Raw genomic sequence first — 25,677 nt, forward strand, 5'->3', positions numbered from 1 at the left:
GGAGAAAGAAATGGATGAATGAGGGGTGGAGGTGGTGAGTGGTTGACTAGTCAACTACTAGCCACCTCTTTGGTCAAGTGGCGGAACTAGTCCCTCAAGTTTCAGAGCGGGTGCGGGAATTAACCAAACGAATATTTTTAAAACGCTCGAGTAAACGGGTGATGTTATAAACATATAACGGAGTTTAAATAGTTAAACGGAAAAGTTGACGGAAAAAGGCGGGATGTTACATTACCTACACCTTAAAAGAAATTTCGTCCCGAAATTTAAGTAGGCGTAGTAGTCGTTGTTTCTTCCTCGAGATCTTGCGTTTCCGAATTCACGAATAGATGAGGATACTTCCTTTGCATTTGATCTTGTCTTTCCCAAGTAAACTCGGGTCCTCTTTTGGCATTCCAACGAACCTTAACAATCGGGATTCGGCTTTGTTTCAATGTCTTGACGGAGGTGTCCACAATTTCAACCGGTTCCTCCACAAAATGAAGTTTGTCATCGATAGTAAGTTCTTCGAGAGGGATGACGATATCGGGTTCGGCAAGACACTTTTTCAAGTTAGATACATGGAAGGTAGGATGAACGGAGTTCAATTGAGGCGGAAGATCTAAACGATAAGCAACGGTTCCAATACGCTCCAAGATTTCGAAAGGACCAATATACCGCGGATTTAGCTTCCCGCGTTTCCCAAAACGGATTACACCCTTCCAAGGTGCGACTTTTAACATTACTCTGTCACCGACTTGAAATTCAAGATCGTTGCGTCGTTTGTCGGTATAGCTCTTTTGACGACTTCGGGCCGTCCTAAGCCTATCTCGGATTTGAACGATTTTCTCGGTGGTTTCGTGAATGAGTTCGGGTCCGGTGATTTGCACGTCGCCTACCTCGGCCCAACAAAGAGGTGAACGACATTTGCGGCCATATAGCGCTTCAAAAGGTGCGGCTTTAATACTCGCGTGATAACTATTGTTGTAAGAGAACTCGGCGAGAGGTAAGTGCTTGTCCCAAGCTTTTCCGAAATCAACCACGCAAGCTCGTAACATGTCCTCTAAGGTTTGAATTGTACGTTCGCTTTGTCCATCGGTTTGAGGATGATATGCGGTGCTCATGTCTAAACGCGTTCCCAACGCTTCTTGCAATGTACGCCAAAATCTAGAAACGAAACGGCCATCTCGGTCGGAGATAATCGATAAAGGTACACCGTGTCGGGCTACGATCTCCTTAATGTAAAGTTGTGCAAGTTTCTCCATTTTGTCCGTTTCTTTCATGGCAAGGAAGTGTGCGGATTTGGTGAGACGGTCAACAATAACCCAAATGGTATCATAACCGCCCGTCGTTTTTGGTAGCTTGGTGATAAAATCCATCGTTATCCTTTCCCACTTCCATTGCGGGATCTCGGGTTGTTGAAGTAGTCCGGACGGTCTTTGGTGTTCGGCTTTGACTTTGGAACATGTCAAACACTTGGAAACATAAGTAGCTACGTCCCTTTTGATGTTCGGCCACCAATATAGTTGTTTAAGGTCGTGGTACATCTTATTGGCACCGGGGTGAATCGAGTATCGTGACTTATGGGCTTCATCTAAAATAAGGTTTCGTAGATCCCCATAACTAGGCACCCAAATTCTTCCGGCGAAATATCGGAGTCCGGTTTCTTTAACTTCGAATCGAGAGGTGAGGACGTTCAAGTGTTCGAGAGAGATGTTTTCATCCTTGAGAGCCTCATCTTGGGCTACCCGAATTTGGCTATTAAGGTTGGTGTGAATGGTGATGTTTAAAGCTCGGACACGGAGAGGCACCGCTCTTTCTTTTCGGCTTAAGGCATCGGCTACTACATTTGCCTTCCCGGGATGGTAACGAAGCTCGCAATCGTAATCGTTTAAGGTTTCAATCCACCTTCGTTGTCTCATGTTTAGTTGCTTTTGATCGAAGATGTGTTGAAGGCTTTTGTGATCGGTGAAGATAGTACTCTTGGTTCCATAAAGATAGTGTCTCCACATTTTAAGTGCAAAGACAACGGCTCCGAGTTCGAGATCGTGTGTCGTATAGTTTCGTTCATGAATTTTGAGTTGTCGAGAAGCATAAGCAATGACTTTCGTTCGTTGCATCAATACACACCCAAAACCATGTTTTGAGGCATCGCAATATACAACAAAGTCATCATTGCCTTCGGGAAGTGACAAGATAGGAGCGGTGGTTAGCTTCGTTTTCAAGATTTGGAATGCGGATTCATGTTCGGTCGCCCAAATGAATTTCTTTCCCTTGTGAGTCAATGCGGTTAGAGGACGTGCAACCAAAGAGAAATTTTCGATGAATCTACGATAGTACCCGGCGAGACCCAAAAATTGACGAATGTGAGTAGGAGTAGTAGGAGTCTCCCATTTACTAATGGCTTCGATTTTTGTGGGATCGACTTTAATACCTTGATCACTTACAACATGACCAAGAAATTGAACTTCCTTTAACCAAAATTCACACTTGGAGAATTTGGCATAGAGTTGTTCTTGTCTTAGAAGTTCAAGCACAAGTCGGAGGTGTTGTTCGTGCTCTTCTTCATTTTTGGAATAGATCAATATGTCATCGATGAACACAATGACGAATTTATCGAGATACGGTTTGCACACGCGGTTCATAAAATCCATGAACACCGCCGGTGCGTTAGTGAGACCAAATGGCATGACAAGGAATTCATAACTACCATAACGAGTTCGGAAAGCGGTTTTGGAGACATCTTCCCCCTTAACCCTCAATTGATGATAACCCGAGCGGAGATCGATTTTTGAATATACACAAGACCCTTGTAGTTGATCAAAGAGGTCATCGATGCGAGGAAGAGGATATCGGTTCTTAACCGTCAATTTATTTAGTTCACGATAATCGATGCACATTCGTAGGGATCCGTCTTTCTTTTTAACAAATAAAATCGGAGCGCCCCAAGGTGAATGGCTAGGTTGGATAAAACCTCGATCAAGTAGTTCTTGGATTTGACTTTGCAATTCTTGCATTTCAGATGGAGCGAGTCTATATGGTGCACGTGCTACGGGTGCGGCTCCTGGAATAAGATCGATTTGAAATTCAACCGGTCGATGAGGTGGAAGACCCGGTAATTCGTCGGGAAATACATCGGAATAGTCACTAACAATTGGCACATCATCGATGTGCTTCTCATCGGACTCGACTTTCTTAACGTGAGCAAGGATCGCAAAACAACCCTTACGGAGTAGTTTTCTAACTTTAATACTCGAAACGAGGTTGAGTCCGGTGCAACTCTTATCGCCATAGACGATCAAAGGTTCACCATTCTCGATAGGAATTCGGATTGCGTTAAGATCACAAAGAATGTGAGATTTCGTTTTGACTAACCAATTCATACCGATTATTACATCAAAGCTTCCTAGTTCCATGGGTATCAAGTCAATTTCAAATTCCTTACCCAAAATGTTCAAAGTACACCCCCGGTAATATGTGTCGGCACTTAAGAGTTTTCCGTCGGCCACTTCGATGGAATAAGTAGTATCTAAAGGGTGTGGTGGAGTGCAAAGGGTAGGAGCTAAAGTCTTGGACACAAAACATTTATCGGCACCCGAATCGAATAAGCAAGTAACATAAGAGTTGTTGAGAAGAAACGTACCCGTGACTAGTTCGTTGTCATCTCGGGCTTCCTCGGTGTTGATGTTAAAGGCTCGGCCTCGGTTGTTGGGGTTGGCTTTCTTTTTCGGGCATTCGTTCTTATAATGGCCCTTTTGGCCACATTCATAACAAGTGACCGTCCTTGGAGGATTGGGCCCCTTTCGAGCGACGGGGGCGGTGCTTGTGCAATTGTTGGCCCTATGACCAACTCCTTGGCAACGGTGACAAATTAGCTTGTTACATTCGCCGTAATGATGTTTGTGGCACTTGTTGCACAAAGGTAAGTTTCCGACATAACCCTTCTTGCCGTCGTTGTTGAAGGGCTTTTTGGTGAAGGTGTTGTTGTTGTAGTTAGTTGATGGAGTGGCTTCCCATTTCCTTTTGTTGCCACCCGACTTGTCCTCGGCCTTAGGAGCCGGCGCTACGATTTCGTCAACCGTTTCAATTAGTTGGCGAGCCATGTTCATAGCGGCTTGATGAGTAGTGGGTTTGGATGACATCACCCCTTGTTTGATGCTTTTTGGAAGACCGAGCATGTAGAGCTCAATCCTTTGAGATTCGGGGTTAACAAGATTAGGACACATCAAGGATAGTTCGGCGAAGCGTTGATTATAAGCTTTAAGATCGTTTCCGACCGCTTTCAAAGCTCTTAGTTCTTCTTCAAGCTTTCGGGTTTCTTCGCGCGGAAAATATTCGACAATCATCTTTTCCTTCAAATCGGTCCAAGAGAGGGCATGAGCTTCATCGGTACCCACCGATTGAACATAGGTGTTCCACCAAGTGAGAGCAACACCGGAGAACGTGTGGGTGGAGTATTTGACCTTGTCTTGATCACGACAACCGCTTATGCTAAAGACGGCCTCGGTTTGTTCAAACCAACGCGTAAGCACAACCGGTCCACCGGTTCCATCATAAGTGTGAGGTTTGCACCCCATGAAAGCTTTGTAGGAGCATCCCTCGTTTGAGTTACCGGCCCCATTGTTGTTGTTGTTGTGGTTGTGGTTATTGTTATTGTTGTTGGAAGAGTGGCCGGCCATGGCCGCATCTACGGCGGTAGCTATCATCCGTTCGAGAGCTTGTTCGGGAGTTTCATTGCGGCGTACACGACGAGGAGCCATTGTTCCTTCAAAACAAAAGAATACCGTTGGTTAGTATTCTAAATGATACTAACCGTGATATGGGATAAAGATAGAGAGAAAAATTATCCTTGACCCGCCTTAAATTCTTTATGTCATAATGTCGGTATGTTCATATGAGTCACCGTAATATAATTTCCGGGAATTATATTACCCTAATTCATATGTGCATTCGACATTACATCATATAGTCAAGGTGGCGTGTCAATTAAATTATACAACGCAAGATTTAGATAGGATAAGAGTAGATATGAGTAAGAGAGTTCGAGTATAAATGCACAAATAGTCAAGTAATTCCTACGTCAAGTCTATATGCCGGTTGTAGTCTAGACTCACCAATGTACCCTAAGACTCGGGGTTGACACCAATGAACTCTAAATCCCTACAACCAAAGCTCTGATACCACTTGTAGCGACCCCGACAAATCGTCAAATGACGGCGTCATCTACGTATGGTCCCATTACATGGTCGTAAGTCTTTATAACAAAGTTTGACCGAAAAGTATGTCGCATTCATTTCATAAATAAGGGTGTTTCAAAGTTTACAAAAGTGGTTCCCATAACAAGTACATAACAATGTTTAAAGTTTGTATGAAACACGTGCGACACGATTAAAAGTAGTCGAAAAGACGCTCCACGTATGCAAGTATACTCGACATCCAATGCAAGTATCAAATAGTATGAGCGGAAGCATGTATCACCTAAGTTCAAGGACCTGAGAAAAACATAGAGAATCTGTCAACGAAAACGTTGGTGAAATCATAGGTTTAAGTAAGTAAATGAGTAATAGTAAGTTGAACCACAAGATTTGTAACATCGATAAAGCCATAGTACATTCTAAAAGTTAATATTCACGAGCACCCAATTATCAAAGCTTAACGTTCCGTCCGTTGAATACCCCATCAATTAGTGCTAGAACAACACTGTTCCCGAAAATATATTTCATTCGTAAACGGTAGCGAACCGTTTGAATGAGGGTTTGTCAAACCCATATGGCCATATAACATAAGTTCTCGCTTACACCATCTGATGTAACTAATGATAATCGGATTGAGGATTTTCGTTCTAAACTCGTATGTAGAATGTTTGTTTTCCCGTTCTTGTGTTCACTTAGTTCAAAAGAATCGTTTATGTTTTCTCATCCCAAAAGTAAGTTTAAAAGAGTAAAAGTGGGACTATGATCTCACCTTGTATGCACGAACCAAAAAGTACTTCGACAAGTAACGTGTGCAAAGAACAATGCTAGTCTTGACCTAAACAAGTAAGTTATATCAATTAACCGGTTACGACACAAGGTCGGGTGAAATGTGTTCAATTAGTCCTATGGCTCGTTACGACTCGAATAGTATAGCATGTGAATCACGTTGTCAAGTTTCATGCAAGAATCAAGTATAAAAGCATGTTAGAACGATTGTAATAAAGTTTGAGTTGACATTTCAAAACCTTACCATTAGAAAGGAAATCTTATTACGTTTCCAACGATATTTGATTCATCGAAAACGGAGTTACGGTCAAAAAGTTATGGCCAAAACAAGTTTGCTGAAGTTCGGATGAAACAGGCTATTGTCGCGGCGCGACAAATGGCTCCGCGGCGCGACAAATGCCTATGTTGAAGGTCAGAAAGCCTGAAAAACATGTTCTAAAATCACCCTTTGGGCCACGGCGCGACAAATTGCTCCGCGGCGCGACAATGGCCGTGGCCTGGTACCTGGTCAGTCTCAAATGTTCAAGTCTTGGTCAAAACTTCAAACAACCATAAAACGCAAACCGTAAACAACTAGAAGGCGTATCTTATACCGTTGGAAAGCTCTTTTGACAAGGAACACAACTAAACATGTTTCATTAAACAAAAACAACATTTTCCATAACCGATTTCTCGTCAAGTGATCATTTAAAAGTCCATTTTCAAAGTTTCAAGTTCATCAATTGCATTTTAAGTTTCGGGAATCCAATTCACACATATGATATGCCGTTTTGAAGGTAATGAAGCATACATCACTACTAAACACTAACAATTAACATTCCATGGCATTTAAGCATCCAAAAGTTCATGTCAAGAACTATCAAACCCTAGTCAAACATCACAAAATCATTAATCGGATTTTTGAAGTTTTCTTAATCAACCTACGCATCAAAACGAAGCTAGTGATACTAGTAACACAATTAAAACATGCACTTTAACAATCTAACAACATTAACTCATCCAAAATCAAGGATTAAGCAAACCCATTTCAAATGTTCAAACTAGTTACTCAAAACAACGAATCGAGCAAACAAAACATATATTCATGTTATACACGAGCCATAGACACTAACTAACACCATTTCAAGTCAAAAACACGAATTTTATAGAAATCTAGAGTTTTTAGAAAGTTACCCAAACGAGATGAAGTTGGTATCAAATTGTAGAGGATGAAGAGAGGATTCCAAATATGTAATTTGTTTTGGAGTTTGCTTCCCGATCCGGATTTAGATGATGATTTATGTTTGTGTTCTTGAGAGAAAAAAAAGAAAGAAAGAAGGAGAAAGAAATGGATGAATGAGGGGTGGAGGTGGTGAGTGGTTGACTAGTCAACTACTAGCCACCTCTTTGGTCAAGTGGCGGAACTAGTCCCTCAAGTTTCAGAGCGGGTGCGGGAATTAACCAAACGAATATTTTTAAAACGCTCGAGTAAACGGGTGATGTTATAAACATATAACGGAGTTTAAATAGTTAAACGGAAAAGTTGACGGAAAAAGGCGGGATGTTACAAATAGTACATACATCTAAAAGCTGTGTATTGTACGAGTACGAATACGGGTGCATACGAGTAGAATTGTTGATGAAACTGAACGAGGATGTAATTGTAAGCATTTTTGTTAAGTAGAAGTATTTTGATAAGTGTCTTGAAGTCTTTCAAAAGTGTATGAATACATATTAAAACACTACATGTATATACATTTTAACTGAGTCGTTAAGTCATCGTTAGTCGTTACATGTAAATGTTGTTTTGAAACCTTTAGGTTAACGATCTTGTTAAATGTTGTTAACCCAATGTTTATAATATCAAAAGAGATTTTAAATTATTATATTATCATGATATTATGATGTACGAATATCTATTAATATGATATATATACATTAAATGTCGTTACAACGATAATCGTTACATATATGTCTCGTTTCAAAATCATTAAGTTAGTAGTCTTGTTTTTACATATGTAGTTCATTGCTAATATACTTAATGATATGTTTACATATCATAATATCATGTTAACTATATATATAACCATATATATGTCATCATATAGTTTTTACAAGGTTTAACGTTCGTGAATCACCGGTCAACTTGGGTGGTCAATTGTCTATATGAAACCTATTTCAATTAATCAAGTCTTAACAAGTTTGATTGCTTAACATGTTGGAAACATTTAATCATGTAAATATCAATCTCAATTAATATATATAAACATGGAAAAGTTCGGGTCACTACAGACATCGTCTCCCTTAACCCCCAATTGATGATAACTGGAACGGAGGTCGATTTGGAACATACGGGATTCGTGCAAATAATCATGAGGTCATGGATGCGAGGGAGAGGGTATCGGTTTCCAACCGAAAATTTCTTAGTTCACAATAATCTATACATAAATGTAGGGCAACAATTTCTCCTTAATGTATAGGTTTTGAGTTCCTTAGTTCTATTGGTGTCGAGTTCAATTTCTTAACGTATATCCTCCGATAATATTTATAGGCACACAATATTTTCCGTTGGTAGCTTAAATCGCCTAAGTAGTATCTAGGGGAAAAAGGTGGAATGTAAAGAGTACAAGTCAAATCCTTGGTTATAAAATGTCTAACGGTACTCGAATCGAATAAGTATGAAATATACGGTTTGTTGTGAAGAAACGTACCCGTGACTAGTCCATCGTCGTCTCGGGCATCCTAGGTGTCGAGGTTGAAAGTTCAATGGCGTGCGTTGGGGTTGATTTTCTTATTTGAGCATTCATTCCTAAAATGACCCGTTTGGCCACATGCGTAACAAGTGACCGACTTTTGTGTGTTGGGTCCCTTTCGAGTGACGGGGGTGGCACTTCCACAATGTTTGTCGATGTGACCACTTCCTTGGCGCCGGTGGCGAAACCTGCCACATCCTTCAAAGTGATGCTTGTGGCATTCGTTACAAAAAGGTAGTTTTCCGGCATACCCTTTCTTGTCGCCGGGGAAAAAGGGCTCTTTGGTGAAGTTGTTATTGTTGTGGTTGCTTGGTTGCGAGGCTTCCCATTTTCTTTTGTTGTTACCCGGGTGGTTCTCGACCATTCGTACCGGTGCTTCCATTTCATTCACCATTTCTAAGGTTTGGTGGGCCTTTGTTAAAGCCTCTTGTAGGTTAGTGGGTTGGGATGCCATTACCCCGTGTTGAATACTCTTAGGGAGGCCATCCATGTAAAGTTCGACTCTTAGTGATTCGTGAGTCATGAGATTTGGACACATTGAGACTAGTTCGGTGAACCGTTGATTATAAGTTCCGAGGTCATTCCCAACCGTTTTTAAATTCCTTAGACCCTGTTCGAGCCTTCGAGTCTCGTCGCGCAGAAAATATTCGGTGATCATTCTTTCTCTTAATTAGGTCCATGAGAGTGTGTGGGCTTCATCGATACCCACCGATTGTACGTACTTGTTCCACCACGAGAGAGCAATGCCGGTGAAAGTGAGGGTGGAAAACTTGACCTTATCTTGGTCTCGACAACCGCTTGTGTTAAAAACGGTCTCCATTTGTTCAAACCATCGGGTGAGAACAACCGGTCCTCCGGTTCCATCGAAAGTGGGAGGGTTGTACTTCATGAAGTTCTTGTAGGAGCAACCTTCGCTTGAATTACCGGCTCCACGATTGGTGTTGTTGGAAAAGTGATCGGCCACGGCCGTACCCACGGCGGTGGTTATCATTCGTTGAAGAGCTTGTTCAAGAGTTTCGAGAGGAGTGTTGTGTTGACCTTGGTGAGCCATTGTTCCTTCATGACACAAGAATATCGTTGGTTAGTATTTTCAACAATACTAACCGGAGTATGGAATAAGGATAGAGAGAAAATTTTCCTTGACTCGCCTTAAATTCTTTATGTCATAATGTCGGAACGTCCATGTGAATCACCGTAATATAATCCCGGAAATTATATTACCCTGATTCTCATGTGCATTTAACATTACTTCATAAAGTCAAGGTGGCGCATCAACAAAATTTATCAACGTAAGATCAAGATCGAATACGAGTTAGATATGATAGAAGAGTTCGAGTATAAATGCACAATTAGTCAAATAATTCCTACTTCAGTCTATATGCCGGTTGTAGTCTAGATTCACCTATGTACCCTATGACTCGAGGTGAACACAAATGAACTCTAAATCCCTACAACCAAGGCTCTGATACCACTTGTAGCGACCCCGACAAATCGTCAAGTGACGGCGTCGTCTACGTGGGTCCCAATGCATGGTCATAAGTCTTTATGACAATGTTTGACCAAAAAATGTCGCCTTCATTTCAAAATAAAGATTGTTTCCAAAGTTTACAAGAATTGTTCAACCAAAAGTTAAGTTACAAAGTTATAAGTACAAATGAAATCTAGGCGACACGGTTTAAAGTGAAGTCAAAAGACGCTCCAAGAAATGCATGTATACTCGACATCCAATACAAGTATCAAATAGTGAGCGGAAGCATGTATCACATATCGTGCAAGACCTGAGAAAAACATAGAAATCTGTCAACGAAAACGTTGGTGAAATCATAGGTTTAAGTAAGTAGGTGAGTAAAAGTAAGTAAGTCGAACCACAAGGTTTGAAAAGTTGAAATAATAGTAATACATTCTAAAAGTTAATATTCACGAGCACCCAATTATCAAAGCTTAACATTCCATCCATTGTATACCCCATCCATAGTGCTAGAACAAACACTGATTCTCGAAAATATATTTCATCCGTAGACGGTAGCGAACCGTCAGAGATGAGGGTTGTCAACCCATATGGCCATATAACATAAGTTCTCGCTTACACCATCTGATGTAACTAATGATAATCGGATTGAGGCTTTTTGTTCTAAACTCGTATGTAGAATGTTTGTTTTCCCGTTCTTGTGTTCACTTAGTTCAAAAGAATTGTTTATGTTTTCTCATCCCAAAAGTAAGTTCAAAAGAGTAAAAAAAGTGGGACTATGATCTCACCTTGAGTGCAAGAGTTAATAAAGTACTTCAACAAGTAGACGCGTGCAAAGACAAAGCTAGTCTTGACCTAAACATATAGGTTATATCAATAACGGTAAACACAAACGGTCAAAGATGTTCAATTAGTCCTATGGCTCGTTACGACTCGATTAATATAGCATGTGAATCAATTTGTCAAGTTTCATGCACGATACAAGTAGTTAAGTATGTTAGAACGATTGTATAATCGTTTGGTTAAGTTTGACTAAAAGTCAAACTTGGTCAAAGTCAAAGTCAACGGGGTCGGGTCGGGTATCCGACAATTTTCCCAAGACGAGAAGTCATATAAGAGCCTAATAGTCAAGTTTCATGTTAAACGGAGTTTTAATTAAGCGGAAACATTTTTGTGACATTTAAAAACAAAAGAGAGTGGCCTGGGGCTTTTGCGCGGCGCGCACTGGGTTGCGCGGCGCGCACCCAAGTGCAATTTCTGGTCAGAACTCAACCAAGAAGGCAAACATCTGGGATCTCTGATTCTGCGCGGTGCGCGGGTAAATGCGCGGCGCGCAATACCTGGGAATCATGCAGTTTGCAGAAAAATGGTCCAAGTCACGAACCAAAATACAATATAACACATTTCATGCACCGAAAACACTTAAAACGCATAACCTATATCATTAGAAAGGTAATTTGACAAGGAAAACAACTAAGCACATTTTATCAAGCAATTCATCACTAACAATAACCAAAAACCGCATTAAACGTTCATAATCAAAGTTTCAAGTTCTAAAACGCATTTTATGATTCGGGCAACCAATTTACATGTATGATATGCCGTTTCGAAGGTAATCATACACACATTGCAACAAAATTCTTATCTACAATATTTCATAGCATTTGGTGCATCAAAAGTTCATCTAAAGCTTATCAAACCCTAATCCAAGTTCACAAAATCACTAATCATGTTCTTGGAGTTTCCTTAATCAACCTATACATCAAAACGAAGCTAATGATACTAGTAACACAATTAAAACATGGACTTTAACAATCTAACAACATATGAGCATCCAAAACACAAGATTAAGCAAGTATTTTTCATATTCAAGCTAGTTACACCAAAAACAACAAATCGAGCATACAAATTACATACACGACATCACAATGAGCCATAGACACTAATTAACAACTTTATAACTCAAAAATCTCAAGAACACATAAAATTAGTGATTTTAGAAAGTTACCCAAATGAGATGAAGTTGGTATCAAATTGAAGAGGATGAAGAGAGGATTCCAAATATGTATTTTGTTTAGTTGTAAGCTTCCTTGATTGAATTTGGATGATGAATTTATGAATTGGGTTTTGAGAGGATTTGTGAAAGTATTAAAGAAAAATGGAAAAGAAAAAGATAAATGAATGGATGAGGGAGGTTTGACCTCTTTGACCTAGTCAAAGGTTTGGTCCCTTGGCAAGTTTGGTCCCTCTAGTTTCAAAGCGGGTGCGGGAAATAACCAAACGAATATTTTAAAACGCTCGAGTAAACGGGTGACGTTATAATTAAATAACGAGGATATTATGAATGTTAGTTAACGAAAGATACCAAATTAAATGACGAAAGATATTATTTAAAAAAAAAAGACGGCGTTAAAATAAATTTAACGGAAAAATGCGGGATGTTACAGTTTAAACCTTGTATTTGTAATAAAAGTTATGGTTTGTATTGTAAAAACGAATACAGTTTTTGAAAAATGTCGCATATAAAGGTCAATACCTCGCGATGAAATCATATGTTATTGCATTCTTCCTTATGGTTAAGGTCGGGTTATGACAGTATGAATACATATTAAAACACTACATGTATATATATTTTAACTGAGTCGTTAAGTCATCGTTAGTCGTTACATGTAAATGTTGATTTGAAACCTTTAAGTTAACGATCTTGTTAAATGTTGTTAACCCAATGTTTATTATATCTAATGAGATGTTAAATTATTATATTATCATGATATTATGATATATTAATATATCTTAATATGATATATATACATTTAAATGTCATTACAACGATAATCGTTACATATATGTCTCGTTTCGAAATCCTTAAGTTAGTAGTCTTGTTTTTACATATGTAGTTCATTGTTAATATACATAATGACATGTTTACTTATCATTTATCATGATTAAACATAGTGTAACAATATCTTAATATGATTCATATGTAATTAGTAACACGTTGTTATAACGATAATTGTTATATATATCGTTTCGGGTTTCTTAATTCAATAAACACAATTTTATGTATATAACTCATTGTTAAAATACCTAATGAGATACTTACTTATCATAATATCATGTTACCTATATATATAATCATATATATGTCATCATATAGTTTTTACAAGTTTTAACGTTCGTGAATCACCGGTCAACTTGGGTGGTCAATTGTCTATATGAAACCTATTTCAATTAATCAAGTCTTAACAAGTTTGATTGCTTAACATGTTGGAAACACTTAATCATGTAAATATCAATTTCATTTAATATATATAAACATGGAAAAGTTCGGGTCACTACATTGGCCACGGTCTTTCCCGGGCTAAAAGCTCCGGCGCTCATTTGGTGCTAAACTGTGGGATAGTTAAACTATTTAGGGTTGGTGTTGGGGATTTTGCATGACAAGAGATAATCCCAAAGGATATTGGGTTTGTTCTTAAATTCACTGTATATCCCTAGGGCCTTGATAAATTGAAGCATACTTATGCTTCGTGATTTTCCAGCCAAGTAAAAATGCATGTAATCTGGGTTATCAATTGCATCTTCTGTAAAGTTGACAGTTAGGGTGGAGGTGAACTCTAGGGTTGGGACAACATAAACAGGCTCATTTAAGTTGAAAATTGAAATCCAAGGGCTAAGTAACAAGCTCCTATATTCAACCTTAAGGAGATCCTCAACCTCTTCGCGCATGCCTACTTCATCTAGAGGAGACCAGTCAATATACTTCCCAGGGTAGAATTTATCTTTAAGCCTAAGTTCTAGGCCCGCTCTAAAACGTCCGTTCATCAAGATTTGTTGCAAACAGGGGTCTGCCGAAAGTCTCCGGATATCCTCAAGAATCATTGGTGTTTCTTCTTCTTCAACTTCTTGTTGAGCTGCATGCCGCTTCCCTCTTTCTTTAATTCCAATGCTCTTTTGTTGCTTTGCGCCACTACCAGAGGTACCATGTGATCTCAGGATTTCGCTAGTCTACAAAACAAAACAAACAAGAGAAACATTATGGTGAGGTATTAGTTAGCACAAAAACAATTAGTTTTCAAACGTCAGCCATCATCACCAAGTTGATTCCAAAAATTTACAACAAGTTTTATCATGTAACTCTTGTCAACATATAACATACATGACTAAAACAAGTGCAATTAATCATTGTAAAACATGAAATCAAACAAGGATATCCCTCATGGAACAATCTCAGTTTCATTAAAAAGTTGCAAAATTTAGCTCATGCAATGAAATGTCAAATCATATGTAGCATCACAAGCTAAACATGCATTATCATCAATCATTAGGTCTCATTGGCCAAACATGGTCAACATGAACCAATTGCAAAAAGTCAACCCTAGTCAAAGTCTAATTCGTTCAAAATTTGGCTAAGACAAAGAGTATTCATCAAATTATAGCAATTCTTCATGTTATAACATAAATAAGCTACAAACAAATACATTATCACTAATCACATGCTTAGATTAGCTAAACCAAGTCAAACCTCAAACTTATGAACCCTAATTTGCAAATTCAAATCATACAAGCATAAAAGATGGATTCAAAGCAAGATAATCATGGTAATCTGTCAATTAAGCATTAACAACATCAATTAACACTCCAATTTGGCTCAGATTCAAAAACTCCCAAATTGGATGAACCCTAGAATTTCAAAGTTGAAAATGATGTAACTAATCATGCAAATTATGTTAATAAACATCAATGTAGTCTAGATTCATCAACAATTTGACTATTAACATCATTAATTAAGCACAATCTACAAATTAAGCATAAAGAGAAAAATAGTAAAAATCACAAGAATCATGTTAAAGAATGAATTTAAAGGATGGATTCTTACTTTTTCCATGTTAAATGTTGAATATTTGCAAGAAATTAGATGAAATTTGAAGTTTAGTGTTGAGTAAGGTCGATTAGGGTTGAGGGAACGCCACACTTAGATAGAAAAATTGAGTTGGGTGTGAAAAAGTGAAGTTTTGGTCGGGCAGAATCCTTAAGTAACCAGGTACAGGAGCGCCGCTTTTGGAACAAAAGCGCCGTTCCTGGTGAATGAAAAGCGTCGCTCTCGAATTTAAAATCGTCGCTCTTAGGCGAATAAAAGCACCGCTCTTGAAAACAAAAGCGCCTATCTTGGCTACTGCCCTATTCTGGTCCCAAAACACAGGTTAAAGCATCGCTTTTGAAGCAGAAGTGTCGCTCTTTAAGAAAAAAAAGCGCCACTCCTAGGACAAAAGCGCCGCTTTTTTACCTGCTTGCAGTTTTTCCAATTTAAAGTCTATTTTGACCCATTCACAAACTATTTTTGGCGTTTTCCAGTTTTACCCATATGCATGAAATGCAAAAATATGTAAATGCAACTAAGAAACGGAATATCATACAATTCTAATTGAAATGCAATTAAAAGAAACTATGTACACAATTGCGGAAAGTTTTTAACGAGTCTATCACCCGACTCTCATCCGCTTAAAATTTACTAATGCTGGGGTGGTAAACCTCCCATCCCTTTGAACTAAGGGAACCATTCTCATGACAACCATCACCTAGCATTGACATTAACCAATCATTCGTTACTTTAGCTTCCTTGATTAACTCTTTAAGTTTGATTTTTCCGTGTTTTGACAAGTTTGAAATAAGGCGTTTTCTCAAATGTTCATCCTTTTTGGATGAAGCTCGATGCACTCCTCCAAACAATTTTCTCATGGACTTCTCAATGAAATCATTTTGACTTTTAGGTTTACTTAAGTCTCCCTTGGTCAATCCCCTGCTACATTTAGTTGGTGAACCAACTTGCTTTGTGCCTGTGATGCTTTGCATACTAGCAATAAGTTGGGGTGTGGTCAATGGTATTGATAGTGCTTTAATCCGATTGGTTCGTATGCTCATACATTTTCCTTTATCCCTAAGAGTCAATTTCCCGGTTCTAAAGTTAAAGAAAGAGCCAGCGGTTGCCAAGAATGGCCTCCCCAAAATAAGGGGCACAACCGGGTCTTCCTTTATATCAACAATGACAAAATCGATTGGGAATTCCATGTCCCCCATCTTAATAATTAAGTCTTCGGCAATCCCCACACTAGAACTAATTGATTGATCAATTAATTTAACTTCCATTGTAGTGGGTGAAATGTCACCTAAGCCTAACCTTTTGTAAACGGAGTAGGGCATGAAGTTGATACTTGCCCCCCGAGTCGGCTAAAGATGTAAGCATCTCTGACCCGTTCACATTACATGGGATAAGGAAAGGTCCGGGATCACCCATTTTTGGTGATAGGTTACATTTCTTTAAAATCCCATCACACTCCTTTTTCAAGAAAGCGATGGATGCTTGTTCAACATCTCCCTTTTTGGCCATGAGTGTTTTCAAAAATTTCCCATAGTTGGGCATATTCTCAAGCACCTCCGCCAAAGGGAGTTTAACATAAATGTTTTCATTGTCGGTTGAAGTTGACTTACAATCCACATCCTTTACATGTGTAGGAGGTAATGGTGAATGATGTGAGACCGGTGTCTCCTTTTTCTCCTTAGTTGATGTAGCAAGAACCTCGACCTCGTTCTTTTGCTCCTTTGCATTCAATAAAGTTTCGACCTTTAACTCTTTCTCAACCTTTCCCAATAATCACCCTTTAATTCCTTAAATGTTGACTCGGTAGCCTCTATGGACATTACACTTTTAACTTGAAAGGGAATGAACATTGCATCGTCCGAATCTTCTGAAAACTTGAATACCCCATAATCTATCGTGTTAATTTCCAACACTTCATCTACACCAAATCCGTCTTCTTCAACGTTGAATGTGAAAACTTGAGGATAATCGGGTTGATTATTTTCGGTTGGATCAATTGAGTTATCTTGAGCACAGGTTTTATTGGGATTCAACGAACTCGCTTAATTGTTGTTCAGATTGGTAGTGTTTTGGTTGGTGCTTTCAATAGGAATCACCCTTGTGTTGTTGTTTTGTTGGTTTTGTTGGTTGTGTTGGGGGTGTTGGTTGTTTCGGTTATTGTTGTTAATGTAGTTGTTGTTTGGGTTAACTTGAGTGTTTGAAGGTAAAGTTCCTTGTGCTCTTTCAGCAACTTAATTTGAAAGTCTCCCAACGGTGCTCTCTAGGTTTTGGAATGAGGCTTGTTGGTTTCGTATTTGTTGCTTCAAAAGTTCATTTTCTTTGGTTAGGAAAGCTTCGGTTGATTCGACCTTTTTGATATAGTTTTGCATGATTTCTTCTAAACTCTTTGAAGGTTGGGATTTTTGAGTATTTTGGTGAGGTTGTTGATTGTAACCGTGGTTATTTTGCGGTTGACTATAACCTTGGTTGTTTTGATGATTTAAATTGGGTTGGTTGCTATAAGGTTGATTGTTGTAAGTTTGTTAGTTTTGATACTGAAAGTTGTTGTTTCAGTTTTGGTTATAGTTGTTGTTGTAACCTTGATTTCAGTTTTGGTTTGTGAATCTGGGTGGTGTATTGGTTTGGTTGTTGAATGACACTTGTTTTTGATTAGGATTGTAGTAGCTTTGGTTTGATGTCCCTCTCCGTTGATAGTTTTGATTGCTCACGTAGTTCACATGAGCATCCGAATTCATGGGAATGTCATCTAGATCAACATGATTGCATTAAGTAATTTTAGGACAATTCTTCGTGAGATGTGGACCCTCGCATCGTTGACAATCTACTTGCATTGCTACTATCGATTGTTGAAGCTTTTTCAACTCTTTCCCATACGTTTGAAATTGATTGTTCAAGCTTGCAAGCGTCACTTGCCCATTATCACTCTCGATTTGTGCTACACTTTTCCTTTTCAAATCTCATGGTGAAGGTTCCCATTCATATGTGTTAACCGAGATGTCTTCCAATAAGATTTCGGCCGCATTTGGTGATTTATACATAAATAACCCACCGGATGAAGAATCAAGATATTGCATCGTCAAAGCATTAGTACCCCGGTAAAATGTGTTGATGTATTCCTTCTTCGTCAAACCGTGCAGTGGGCAAGCTCTTAGTAGCTTCTTGAATCGTACCTATGCATCATACAAACTCTCATCACCCCGTTGGGTGAATCCATTAATCTCCATTCTAAGTCGTTCTACTTTTGACGGTGGAAAGAAGTGATTGATAAACTCATTGGTTAATTCTTGAAAAGTTCTTATGGAATCAGATGGTAAGCTTCTCATCCAAGCTTTCGCGTCTCCTTGAAGTGTAAAGGGGAATGCCCTTAGCTTGAAAGCGTCATCGGTGATGTTTTTGGTCTTGTAAATATCACAAAGATCATTAAAATGTTGGATGTGTTCGAACGGATTTTCATCTATCAACCGATGAAAGTATGTATCTTTAATCAACGTGAAAAAATTACCCTCAATCTTCCAATTATCCGCTTCACTTGGTGGTTCTGTAATAGCCGGTGCTATCATCGTTGGTGCCACTAATCTAGCGTTCCACATCGGTGTGTCATTCGGATCATTCAATAACTCTTGATTAACCGGTTCTCCTTGGTTGATTGGATTACCCTCTTCATTGAGAATCGGTTAACCATTAGGATCCATGTCTTCTAAACAAAATGGCAAAACTTTGAAATTCTTCCTTAATACCCTTGCTTCTCTACGATTGTAAACCCTGCGCACGTGTTTTTTCGAATCGGAGAATGGATGTGTGAACTCTTGATCCTTATGAGACCTTGTGTTCATACACCAAAGACACCTATACTTCAATCACAACACAAACACAAGCGGTTTTCCAAACAAAAATAATATATAAAATGTGAAAAGTAACTTCCGTAAGGGTAAACCCCTATGAAAGGATCGAACAATCAAAAGTTTAAACCAAATATCCAACTAGGCTAACCACTTCCCGACAGCGGCGCCGAGAAAGTATGATGGTGTGGTGCAACGATACATCATTAACCCTCTAAATTTATATATGATTCAAACACTACAAATAAGCATACACAACTAACGAGCACTTAGAACCCGGTTATTATAGCACTTCAATGTAAGTATTCTTATCAAGTTCGTCTCAAGAGAGCGGTGTAAGTTGAATATTTGAAACTATCAATTGTCTTAGGGTTTGTTTGATTGGGGGGTTTTTGATTGATATTGATTAACAACTAAAACTTACACAATTAAACAAACTTAAACTTAACAAGTAAACTAGTAGCAAGAAACAAGTAACGAAGTATTAAGACTTAAATCAAATTAACTAAGAAGTGTTCACTTATCTGAACTCATTGAGATTTCCGCAAGTAAATAATAGAGATCCAGGTTGAGTTTTGAGTTTAGTTCAATTATGTTTGTGTATCCAATGTAATGTAGTCATCATGTACAATTGTGATATTTGGGAGTTGACTAATCTTAAGCCTCTCCTAAAAACATTGTAAATATATATATATATATATATATATATATATATATATATATATATATATATATATATATATATATATATATGCTTTTCAATAAAAAATATATAAAAAATAAATAATTTTTACCATGTATTTTAATGACACAAGATAGCAAAACTCATGTCGTGACCCGTCCAAATCCATCTGGACAAAGTCATCAATAATTAGTTCCATAGCGAGGTACTGACCTCTATATGATATGTTTTAAAAATATTGCATTCGTTTTTAAAAAAATAAACTTCCCTTACATCTAAAGTTGACAGATATGCATATCCTTTCATAATATATCCAAACTATAAATGACTTAATATTAATCTTGATGAACTCAACGACTCGAATGCAACATCTTTTGAAATATGTAATGAATGACTCCAAGTAATATCTATAAAATGAGCAAACACACAGCGGAAGATTTCTTTCATACCTGAGAATAAACATGCTTAAAAGTGTCAACGAAAAGGTTGGTGAGTTCATTAGTTTATCATAATCAATCATTTCCATCATTTTAATAGACCACAAGATTTTCATTTCTATTTCTCATAAACATCATGCATCTGCATAAAAATTATTCATATGGATTGAACACCTGGTAATCGACATTCAGAAGATACAAATAGAATATCCACATCATTCCGGGACATCCTTCGGACATGATAAATTTCAAAGTACTAAAGCATCCGCAATCATGGCTGGGGCTTGTTGGGCCCGATAGATCTATCTTTAGCATTCGCGTCAATTAGGGGTCAGTTCCCTAATTCTTAGATTACCAGACTAAAAGGGGCATATTCGATTTCGATCATTCAACCATAGAATGTAGTTTCAAGTACTTGTGTCTATTTCGTAAAACAGTTGTAAAAGCAGCGCATGTATTCTCAGTCCCAAAAATATATATTGCAAAAGCATTTAAAAAGGGAGCAAATGAAACTCACGATACTGTATTTTGTAGTAAAAACACATATGACGAAACTGAACAATGCAGGGTTGACCTTGGATTCATGAACCTATATCATTTATATATATATTAACACACATAATTGTAATCGAACAAATTTATATATTATTTTTAGTGATATGATTTATATGCTTCATTGATTCTTTTATTAATATTAATATAATAAATTCTTATTAAGGTAGTTTAATTATAATATTTATCATTCATTAATAATAAGAACTTATATTAAGGTTTATTTGATAATATATATATATATATATATATATATATATATATATATATATATATATATATATATATATATATATATATATTAATATAATTTATATATAGTTTATTGAATATCATTTTAATGATAAAATATAGTATTATGTATTATAATTGTAATGTATTTTTGTATAATATATATTTGCAATAATAATAATAATAATAATTATAATAACGGTGATAATAATAATAATAATAATAATAATAATAATAATAATAATAATAATAATAATAATAATAATAATAATAATAATAATAATAATAATAATAATAATAATAATAATAATAATAATAATAATAATAATAATAATAATGATGATAGCAATAATAATTTTTAACAATACTAATAATAATAATAAAAATGATAATTTTAGTAATAACGATGCTTCTAATAATAATAATAATAATAATAATAATAATAATAATAATACTTTTACTAATAATGATCTTTTTAATGATAATAATAACAACAATAATATCAATAATGTTAATAATAATAATAATTGTAATAATAAGAATAATAATAATAATAATAATAATATTAATTATAATAATAATAATGAGTAATAAGTAAACTACCTCAAAAAGTAGTCCTTAAAAAAATGCCCAAGTCCGGGTTTGAACCCGCGACGTCCCGCTAACCCGAAAACATCCTTAACCACCTGAGCTATCCAGTTTTTTTCTAATCATAGTCACCCAACACTTTTATTTAACCGTTATATTCATCATGGCCCAATACACTACAGGATCACTGCCCAACAGCAAGCACAAGCCCAACAGCAGCTTTTATTGCTACTAAAAAAAATAATGGCGTCCCCTAGTCTCGAACCCGTGACCTATAGCTCAACACACAACTTCTTAACCACTGCACCATCTATTTGTATCTGTCTTAACTAGGATTTTAAATCCTATTAACTAGTTTCCTGTAATCATTTTTCTTCCTAACATCTACTATAATCATCATTATCTCATCATCTATATGTATCATCATAATCATAATCGAATCATTTTCATAATTATTGTTCCTAATCACCATCATATATCATTCATCGCGTATCATCAGAATTATCATGCATACCGTAACTTATCATCACTTAATCATCATTTCATCAACACCATACTTGTGTATCATCGAATACAACAACAAAGGAAACAATCGAATTGTAACAGCTGGTAGCAAATTTTATCGAAACAGAAGGTGGTATTGTTTGTTCCATTAACGTAAAACTCCAACGGGTTTTTGTATATCAAAGCAGCCCATTTATATTTACACGAGACCAAATCTAAAAGTCCAATAACATGTTATATACGGATAGTATTAGCCCAGCTATGTCTTCTGTCGGCTGGAACTAAAAACGAAAGGAAAGAAAAAGAAAAAGGAACAGGTCGGTTGTGACGATCGCTCCAAATCCATATGGACGAAAACGTCATTCATCGATTTGGCGTCCCCTAGTCTCGAACCCGTGACCTATAGCTCAACAAACAACTTCTTAACCACTGCACCATCTATTTGTATCTGTCTTAACTAGGATTTTAAATCCTATTAACTAGTTTCCTGTAATCATTTTTCTTCCTAACATCAACTATAATCATCATTATCTCATCATCTATATGTATCATCATAATAATAATCGAATCATTTTCATAATTATCGTTCCTAATCACCATCATATATCATTCATCGCGTATCATCACAATTATCATGCATACCGTAACTTATCATCACTTAATCATCATTTCATCAACACCATACTTGTGTATCATCGAATACAACAACAAAGGAAACCATCGAATTGTAACAGCTAGTAGCAAATTTTATCGAAGCAGAAGGTGGTATTGTTTGTTCCATTAACGTAAAACTCCAACGGGTTTTTGTATATCAAAGCAGCCCATTTATATTTACACGAGACCAAATCTAAAAGTCCAATAACATGTTATATACGGATAGTATTAACCCAGCTATGTCTTCTGTCGGCTGGAACTAAAAACGAAAGGAAAGAAAAATAAAAAGGAACAGGTCGGTTGTGACGATCGCTCCAAATCCATATGGACGAACACGTCATTCATCGATTTCATTGCGAGGTATTTGACCTCTATATGATACGTTTTGTAAACATTGCATTCTTTTGAAAAGGCACACCATAAATGAATATTTAAATCAGGTTTTCGACATCTGATGATTTCTACATATAGAAAATCACCGTAAATAATAGTTTACAATAGTACTTCCGTTGACAATGCAGTCAAAATAAGATACATGGTGATGATTTAGTGAATGCAACGTTTCCTTGATGAATATGCCATGTAAGACTCCATGCACATAGCTTGTCTAACATATAAGCAAACAGCGGAAGACTTCTAGGGAACCTAAGAATAAACATGCTAACAAGTGTCAACACAAAGGTTGGTGAGTTCATAGTTTTAGTGTTTCGCATAATCTGTATATAAAGGTGGATCACAAGATTTCAGTTATTTCATCCAGAAACGTTTATCAAAATATTCTACAAGATTGAGCACCCTGGTAACTAAACTTTAACGTCTATATAATAAGTACCCCTGTTTTAACATACATGCAACCAACATGTACAATACACGCAAACCAACGTGTACTAAACTCAAATAGCATACGTCTGTTTTATAGTTCAGGCTAGAGTTTCTATACCTGGAACAGACGGGGATGTCAAGCCCTATGGATCCATATACTACTACTCGCGCCCACCAGTTCTTATAACTGGCAGTTACTAGTTACCAAAGCTAAGGGATTTTTGGTTCAAACTCAGTGTAGAATTAAGTATGTACTTGTATCCATTGCGTTTAAAATAAAGTGCATGTATTCTCAGCCCAAAAATATATATTGCAAAAGCAATTAAAAAGGGGGCGAATGAAACTCACGCATATAAATATTGTAAAACAGTTATTAAAACAGTGCGTGTATTCTCAGCCCAAAAATGTAATGAGTAAAAGGGAGCAAATGAAACTCACGCATATAAATATTGTAAAATAGTTATTAAAATAGTGTATGTATTCTCAGCCCAAAAATGTAATGAGTAAAAGGGAGCAAATGAAACTTACCTTAGCAGCATATAAAGTCGTTCACCAGAATGTGACTGAAACTCGGATTACCAAATAATCGTAGATCTCAACCTAGAGAACATATGTTGGTCAATAAATGTCTATCAAGCTAGGTCAGGTCATAGTGTATTACAATCCTAATGCTCGAGATCGACATACAAAAGTTATCCAAAGTCGTTTCAAAAAGTCAATTTTGACTATAGTTCAACAAAACGAGACGTGCCTTATATAAGGATTCATTTACTCGGTTGGTAATATTCAAAAATCCAATTTATCAATCTTACAAACTAGTTGTTTAAATATTAATTGCAGATTCAAAAGCAATTCCAATTAACGTTACTCATAATTCAGTTGACCATATCTTTTAATTCGTTCATCGAAATTACTCGATTTCTAAATGAAAAGTTATTGATTTTTCGCCAGCTTTCTAAAAACATGTATATCATATACCTTTTATCAGTAATATATGTATTTAATTCGTGATTCATTATAAACTGTTTAACGATGAAATTTAGCATACAATCATACATAAACATATATATACTCGAGCACTAGACATGGATACACAATTAATATATAAAAGATAAGATATGAATGCTCACGTATCAATATTGTGATTCAATATTGCAGGAAAGTACGTAGATGCAACAGAGATGATAAACACTAGGTTTGATTTGCAAACAATACCCACGACATTACCCATAACCTCCATAGCTATAACTCATAGTTTCCTTAGCTTTGACTCACTCGATAACCATTTTTGAAATCGTTTGGCCATAACCTCGTCGTAATATTTTATGTAAAATACTAATAATAACGGTAACAATATCTGATAATACTAATACTAATAATAATAAGATTAATATTATTAATCTTAATAATAATAATAATAATAATAATAATAATAATAATAATAATAATAATAATAATAATAATAATAATAATAATAATAATATATATGTGTATATACGAGAGAGATTGAGAGTGTGCAACTGAGCCAGAATGATCGAGCTTTTATAGTGTGGCCTGAATCCCCCTGCCATGCGATCGTATGGCTAATGTGAGGGGATTCCATGCGATCGCATGGATCCCTTTTCCAGCTCACATATGTTTTTTAACTCTTCCTCTTCGACATATTTATTTATTAATATATAATATATATATATAATTTAAATAATTATTTATATATTATATTAAATTCTCCTGCATAGTTAACCTGTAATTTTTGTTCCGATAAGTCGTACGTCGTCACTCGAATTATGTCCCACTTCCGGTTTTTCGAATGCATTTTCGTACACTTAGAAAACTAGTACTTTTCGTTACGCGACGTGTACCTTTATCAAAATTAAACTTAATCATTGATAAACTATGTCACTCGAAGTGTAGCTTTAATCAATCAAGTGTTTTGGTTATTTACTTCTATAAATCATCGTCTCGTAGTATATACATATACACATACATATATACATTTTTATTTTGAAATAGTGTTTTACTGTAGCAAATAGTTTTTTACTGTAGCAAATAGTGATTTTCGAAAACACTGTAGCTTTTCTGGTACTGTAGCAATTCAAAAATACTGTAGCAAATTAGTGTTTTACTGGTTCATCTTAAACGTTTTAGTTAACTTATCTAAATATCAATCGAATCAATAATCGAATGTTACTATCGTTTATTAAATAACTTGAAATCATATATATATATATATATATATATATATATATATATATATATATATATATATATATATATATATATATATATATATATATATATATATATATATATATATATATATGCACAT

At 36.4% G+C, this 25,677-nt stretch overlaps 1 non-coding gene across 1 annotated transcript; it reads left to right on the forward strand.

Moving 5' to 3' along the window:
* The first annotated feature begins 18,165 nt into the window (after positions 1-18,165).
* On the forward strand, positions 18,166-18,272 carry LOC139878887 (small nucleolar RNA R71). The gene has a single exon (XR_011769748.1). It is a non-coding gene; the product is annotated as a small nucleolar RNA R71 (small nucleolar RNA).
* The last annotated feature ends 7,405 nt before the right edge of the window (positions 18,273-25,677 follow it).

This window comes from Rutidosis leptorrhynchoides, chromosome 11, assembly GCF_046630445.1.
Source record: "Rutidosis leptorrhynchoides isolate AG116_Rl617_1_P2 chromosome 11, CSIRO_AGI_Rlap_v1, whole genome shotgun sequence".
In the NCBI taxonomy this organism is placed as follows: Eukaryota; Viridiplantae; Streptophyta; class Magnoliopsida; order Asterales; family Asteraceae; genus Rutidosis; species Rutidosis leptorrhynchoides.